Here is an 8246-nt window from a genome sequence, read left to right as displayed (position 1 = left end):
GATGAAGCTTCTAAGCCATAAGTCTGCCGAATGTCAATAATCTCACACGATAATCACAAATCCAAGTTCTAAACCTTGGCAGAGTCACTACTCCTCAATCTAACCCAGTCCATAATCCGATCTATATCACCACAATGATACGAACGAACCATACCAAATCAGATGTGAAGAGCCATATAATGATGCAGAATAAAATTTAATGATGTACAATGCAATGCACTGGCCCAAATACCTCAAACCAGCAAACACACGCTAAAGGCATTGTTCGCACAATAGTTATGACCCATGGGGGACCCGCGAAGTCCATGTACCCCTCGCTCAGGAACATACCTTGGATCACAAGTCCACTCGCTCCAGAACAGACCTTGGATCATGAGTTCACAAATAGGCCACATCTTCACCACTTGTAAAATATGTCTTATATATATATATATTAAGATAGGCCACATCCTCACCCTCTGTCAAATGTACTGTCACGACCCAACCCACGGGTCGTGCGGGCACCTAGCATATGACAAAACTAGTAGGCGAACCCTTACTAATGAAACCCAACACTTAAAAACATGTGACAATCATCCTTAAAAATAATAAAATTTAAAATAGACATTTATTACAGACTCGTTTCAGTATGCATAAATCCGCAATAAAACCCCGGGATCTAGTCTAGACGAGTACAAGAGATCCTAAAATACAAAAAGACCAATAAATGACACAGCCTCCGCCGGGAGTGAGATAGGCGGAGTTGTAGGAGAATATACGATAGATCCATGCGGCGAAACTTCAGCTAAAACCTGTAACACATCTACACCCAAAAAGGGCGTAGCAAGAGTAGTATCAGTACACCACACGTACTGGTAAGCATCATAGGTCGACTAAGATTAGTTCACGCAATACAACATAAAGTTAATAAGATAAGCAGATAAGTCAATGAACCTCAAGATTCTAGATAAAGACCATTACCACACCGCCCCCTTACCTCTTTACTCTCGAAGCTCGCTTCTTTTATTCCCCAACCATAAGGTATTCTACTAAATCACAACCTAGTAACTCTCGCGTTCACATTCGTCGTATATTTTACTTTTACCCTTATTGTTTAAAGAGTTCACCTACTCACCTTACTACTGTGATACGATGTATCTAGGGAAATAAATCAGTATCTGACGACCAACACTACACTTACCTTGTGTAACCCCCCCCCCCTCCCCACCAGACTCTCAACAATACACACGGATTAAATGAACAATATTAACGACCGTGACACACATATGTATAACAATAAATCATGAGATGCAGTGCAATGAAAATGTGATGCAAGGACCAACACGTTGTACATACACCCTATCTGATGTCTTTGCTCAGTTGCCATGACCTGCAGGGGACCCATAGTGTCCATGTACCACTCGTTCCGGAATACTCATCCGTCCCGAGCACAAACCTCTGCCCGGAACGAACCTCGATCATGGATTTCAATTCGTATACATTTATGTAATTCAAGTACTCGATCCCACGGCCACAATGCTGGATAACACAATACAATACTCAGCCTTCCCTATTACCTGTATTCTCGCATGAACAAGGCAGTTGCAATGCACGAGACTACATGACAAATCAATCATGATCCCAGCCCTTGATGGGCGTAATGTAAACCCAGCTCGATATAATTCAATTAATACAACATTCTAATCTCAAGGAAACAACCATATGAACGTTCAACAATAAGATATACACACGGAATTCACCCCCTTCTAGGGTTGCATCAAGTGAATATGAGGTATCTCCGTAGCGACAACATCACTTTCTACTAAACTAAGTCATTATTATCATAGCCCTAATTATACCCTATTTTAATCACATTACAAGTCCATCCCTCCAAAATCCGTGTCCGAAGACTTAAGCTTGCATTCTCCCGTCAACTCTATGCGTATATATGATTAGCTAATCAAAGTCTAACTAAAGTAAACTGTAACCTACCTTTTTGGCGAACAGATATATGATTCTCCATGAATTGCTCGTATTTTTAGCCTCCATCCTAATTCATGAGCGAATATTATTCGTAGGGAATGGTGGAAAAGGGATTAGAAGGGTTTTCCTTTTCTTGGGGCCATGGTTTTTTTTCATGAGGAACCCTAGGAGCAGCCCTTGAGAGTCCTCTGTTGAAAAAGGAGAGAAAAATAGACAAAGTACAAAAACCGGACGGGTTGTTACATGTACCTTTTGTACATATATTGTATGCAAGATGAGTATTCAAAATATCGTTCAAGTCTAGAACCCCAAGATGAAACATCAACTCAAAAGTAAGCATGATAAATCAATGAAATCAAATGCCAATGAAAGTGCAAGTCACAATGCCGTAAGCCATATCAGGACTTAGATAAATCAGTTCAATAATGGACTGAATCATACAAACCATCTCAATCAACATAAAGGGTCTATGATACCCTTTACTGCCAAATACAGCAAGTATACCTCACAACTAAGTCTTATGTCCCAAAGTGCTCCATTTTCTATTTTATCATCATCAATACCCAGTTATAATTCGATATCAATATACATGAGAAGTGAGAATGTATGCCATGCACGATACCATCATCAACAGTAAATCATAATCAAGATTTCAACCATGTATTATCATAATTGTACAACACGATTCAGGCCTAATCTCATTATCCTTCATATCGCTGATGATATATGACACAACGAGAGAGAATGAGTGCAACACGTATCACAACACATCAATTAAGGCAACAAGCCTAAACACAATAACAGGGTAACAAGACAATATCAACCTACCTAATAGAATATCATCCCAAATCACCACAGTACGAATACAAATACACCATCACAATGCGTAAATAACGGCGACAAGCCCACATAATTAGAAGTAATACCAACCTAAGTAATATCCAACCATACATCACATCTGAAGACCTAGTCATGCTTTCTCCCGTCAATTCTACACAATATATACGTTTTTCTAATCAAAGTCTAACTAAGGTAAGCCGTAACCTACCTGGAATGCCGAACAGGAACCTCGAACAATCAAACTTTTGCCTTGCCTTTTTGTTGCGCCTCCAAATACTCAAAGTCTATTCATATTCGAATTCTATATTAGAAATCAAGAAGAACAACACCCATATTGCTATACTTATCGTTTAGGTCAAATCCAACCATGGAGAAAGGGGGAAACGGGCCCACAAGGGTATAACAGTCATTTTGAAAGTGAAATACGCAACTCACGCTCTAGATGATCAAAACCTATTATTCAATTGCTAAATTATCTCAAGATTAGGCCAAATTCGGAATTAAAGTGAAACCCCCAATTTTGGGTATGAACCCTAACTTTCCTATACTCAAATTAATCACTAACAATGGAAGATTAAAGCCTATTGATAAAGAATCAATCAAATTCTGTTATTAAACTAGTCAATTTCACAATCAATTTCTATTTAGGAAGTCTAGAAGTCATTTCAGGAATTTATCATAAAAACTCCACTTCCCTCTTTGATTCTAAAGGTTTCTAGCATGATTTAAAGATTAAGGATGATAGATGGAAGATAATTTATGAAGTCTAATGGTTGGAAAACTTACCACAAGAGGATTTAGTACAAGAGCTATTCAATTCGCCCAAAGTATGCTTTGAGAGTTGTTGACACCTAATTTTCACCTCATAAGGTGCGTATTTTAATTTTCAAAATTCCCAAGTCCAAAACGGAGTAAGGATACACCCTTAAAAATTAAAATTTCAAAAATCCCGAGAAAATTGGAAAATATTGACATTTATTATTATTTCATAAAAATTGACAATTACAAGAAAATTACGAGTTATTTAAATATGATTTGAAAAGAAGATATGTATCCCGCTCTGTCTAACTCGAAAAAACTGTTAATTAAGACGACGTATGAATTACGGCTCATTTTGACTGCATTTTCACATTTTTAAATATTGCTCGGAACTATGTCAATATTAGGTTCGTTTTAAACCTTGCAATTTAATTTTACGAGTTTTAATTTTTATTTATCCTAAATAATTAATATATTTAGCTGTATATACATTTATAATATATAGTCTATTAAATAGAGTGGGGGTTCATTTTGTATTTTTTCAAATGTAAAGGGAGGGGAAATAAACTTCCACACCCCTCACTCTTTCATTTTTCACCCCGACCTCTCCTCTCCTCATTCTCAGGCGATTTTTTTGTTTCGATGGCCAATTTAGGCCAATCCACGGCTGCTCTTCGTCGGATTTTTGAGGGGGTTTGTTTCCTGTAACGAGTTCTCGTGATTTTCGGGTCTATTTTCATTCGATTTATATTTTTATACCTAATTGAGGATGTTACCCTAGTTTTATTCGTGTTATGGTTGCCATGGACATAGCACTGAGCTCTTTGCCATCTTGTGCCCCATAATACTCAATGAAGAAACCTAAGGGGGAATTTCCTAGGTGGATTCACGGTTGGGTATGATTTTGGGGATTCTATCTTATTTTGTATGATTGTACTGTAGAATGTGCTAATTTTTGTTTTATTTGTGACAAGGTGTACTATCCTAGTATTTTCTATTTTTATTGGATTTTTATGTGGATTTTAGGGTACAATCTGTTATATTTTTGTTGTATTATGCGATTTATGTTAAATTCTGATTTGATATGGTACGAATTAGTACAATTTGCTGAAAATTTATTTGTCCTTTACTGAATTTTGAAATTGTTTGAACTCGGGTTTTAAGAATTGGGGGGGGGGGGGGGGGGAATTCGGTTATTAGCCTGAAATTCTTTCCATTTTTATTGCTAAACCCTATTTTTTGTGCTATAAATAGAAGGACGTGTTGTCATTTAAGGAGGAATGTTTTTTGAAGAGCTTTCTTCTGGAAAATATTCTGAGCGTTTAAAATTTTCACTAAGTATTTAAACCTCTCATTATCAATACACTACCTCTATACCATCAATATATCCAAACATATTACCAATATACTATATAAAATACTACAAATACAATATAATACATATACTTATATTACTCTCCAAATACCTATACTATACTAAAAATTCAAGAACAAAGGTTGTTTTTAAAGGATCTTGGGTGTTGGTGTTGAAGTTGTGATCCAATTCCTCCCATTAGATCTGTAGGTTGTCCCATAAAAAGGTAATGTTCTTACCCTATACTATTTCATTCATATTCTAGTTGATTTATGTGTATTGATATGTTTATAACTATTTAAGATCACTTTGGTTACTGTTTTATGCAACTTTAAGGTTGTTTACTGAGTTATAATGCTAATAAAATGAAGTTCAAAAGATTTTAAGTGCTAACTAATAAGTAGTAGGTTTAAAATAAGGCTGAAAATCAAGTGGGATGTTAGTTTTGGTTCTTGGTTACTGTTACATTGACTAGTTTAACATTCTGAGGCTTTATCTTCCATTTTGCTTGTTTGGCTATTGTTTTGAGATTCTGGGGATCTTTAGTCTTTGAGACTATTTTAGTTCATTTGAGTTTGTTAATCTTGGATGCCATGATTTTAAGAAAGGTACAGGTTACTGATGGCTTGTCTTATAGTTGGTTGCCAATGATTTTGTCTAAAACATTTTTGAAAACTTAAAAAGTGAGACTGTGTTCTTGTGTTCATTGTTAATAGCTGAAAGCTAGTCTAAATGATGTCTTAAAATGATGCAAACACATTTTTGAAACAGTTAAATAACTTTCAGATCAGAACTGGTTAAAAAATGGAACTTGAGTCTATGATTTTTCTTCGGGTTAGCCTGTTTGTGTATATGTTTGGAGTCTTAGAGGAATGTTACATGTCCTGATCTTGTATGGTCCTTTTGAATTGATTTTGAGCAAAAACATAACTTTAAAAACTGAAATGTGTTGCTTTTTTTGTATACTTTTCACATTGAGTTAGACTAGAGGATATTTGAGTCTCTGTAGGCTTATTTTATTTGTGTTTGGGCTTGTTTTCATCCTTTAAAGACTTAGTTCTTTTCAAATTTTGCAAGAAATAGTTTTCAAACGACCTGCCAATCTGTAAATCTTCTAAAACTTGAACCTCTGATTCTCCTATCTTAACCGAATAATTGTTAAGACTATAGAAGGGATTTGTGTGTTCTTGTGTCTGCCTTGCCTCACCTACATACATTTATCACTTCTAAATCTTGCTTAAGCCTTAAAAGAAGTAGAAATGAACCTGTTAATTTGCCTTTTTGTATTTTGAGATGGCCAAGTATGACTTAGAGCCTCTAAAAAGTAAAAATCTGTTTAAAAAGATAGGAACTTGATGGACTTATAGCTTGTCATGTTTGTTTCTGGATTAGTATGTGCCTTGTTTGGTATTGTATGCATGCAAATCACCTACTTTAGGAACTGTTAGAGGGAATAAATAAAAGAAAGTAGGAGAACCTGTTTTCTTGTTTAAGAAAGTGAAGATTGGAAAGCTAGGCTAGAATCTTTGGGACTATGGTTGTGTTTGTGACCCTTCTGTGACTTATCCTCTCTTTCAAACTTGTTTGATTGCCTAGGCTACTGTGTCATGTGCTCTGTAAGCTTACTCTGATTAGGTAGTCTTGGAATATCCTTTGTTTTCCTAACCATATAGAATTTAAAGTTAAAGAAAGCTAAAATTTAACCTTAAAAGGAAGTCTGAAACTAAGTATAGTAAATATTCAGGTCTTTCCTTCCTTCTTTTCCTATGTCTGATCCTGTAACTTACATATCTGGTTCTTTATACACTGTTTGCCTATACTGCTCATGAATACATCATTGTTTCAGCCTAGGACAGTATCATGAACCCATTATGGCCATAGTTTAGGACTCTTTGGACCTATATTTGCTCCTATACAAGCTTCATATCGTTCGTGACTTGCTATGACTGCAGTTTGAGACATATCTGTACCTAGGATAAGCTTCATGTTCTTTCAGCTGCCTGTGAATTTACTGATCCTGTCTTGACTACCCTTTATGGCCTATAAAGGCCCTTCTTGATCCTACATTTGTGTTTGGACCTATCTATTTTATTCTGGGATTGAAACTAAGTTAAACCATCATTTTAAAATTCTGTAGATGTTCCTATGAGACTATTTATAGATTAAAGTAATCCTTGAATATTAATTGAGACCTCTATGATCAAATGATATAACTTAGACTAGGGTTTAGGGACTAGGAAATATTGAGGGACTTCCATTATGAATCTGCTTAATACCTAGACTTATTTAAGTTAAAACTGGCATAAGAATGAGTTTAAACTTGCCTCTGCAACTTCTGGTAAAAAGGGGGATTGGGCTAGAGAAATGGTTTTCTAGCACTGGATTTAGTTTCTTCTTGGTTAAAAAGGAACTTTAGAGTAGACCATTCATTGCCCTATTTTTTATTAACTACTGATTTTCCTAAAAAGAACTAGAAACCAAGATCTTAAGCATGTTGATTGTGGCCTTTGCCTTGCCTTGCCTCCTTTACGTCTTAATCCTGTGTTGCCTTGTCTTCCTTAATCCACCAATGTTGTTGCTATTTGTTTTCCATCTTGAAACTTGTCATGCTCTTCTTGACTATTCTATTGTTGTCTTATGAGTTTTAACACCTGTTGTGCCTTGCACTACTTTTCTTTGCATTGCTTGAACTCTGTAGAATTTTAATTGTCTCTGAGATTAGTCATGAGACCCTAGACTTAAGATTAAGTAAACTGCACTGGTTCTTCTAAGTATTGTTGAATCACTGATTGTTTCTGTTAGTTTCTTATGAAATTTTGAGTCTATTAAAACAAATTAGAAATTTAAGATTAGCTAAAAAATGAGATGTTGAGAATTTTTGTTACAGTTTTGGTCCTTCTTGAAGTGGGGATTAATTGAGAATAGTATATATTGGGTATATTTGAGGGTATACAAATTTCGATTTGCCCTCCATTAGGTGGAAGAGGGTATGCCCTTCATGGGGTTTTGCTCTTTGTCCTAGTAGGTGTATTGGTGGTATATCATGTATATCACAGCTTGACACTTAGAAACTTTTAGAAGAAGTTAGCTTTGGGCCACAATTCTAGGCCTGTACCTTGTGCTCCTGAACTTGGGCCATCCTTATTTGTTTAAATTCTGCCTTTGCAATTCATAGTTATATGGGCTTGGCCCAAATCTGATGTAATTCATTTTTTTGGCTATGTAATAATTATTGTAGGCTTTAATGTGTGTACTTAGTTTAATTTATAAGTGTATTCTAACGTCCTGTATACCCATTTGTATCCTTGACCATCAAACCCGTTGGTGGGGC

Source organism: Lycium barbarum, chromosome 11 (assembly GCF_019175385.1).
Source record: "Lycium barbarum isolate Lr01 chromosome 11, ASM1917538v2, whole genome shotgun sequence".
NCBI classification, from domain to species: domain Eukaryota; kingdom Viridiplantae; phylum Streptophyta; class Magnoliopsida; order Solanales; family Solanaceae; genus Lycium; species Lycium barbarum.
The sequence above is the reverse complement of the archived record's forward strand: the minus strand, read 5'-3'. Positions refer to the sequence as shown.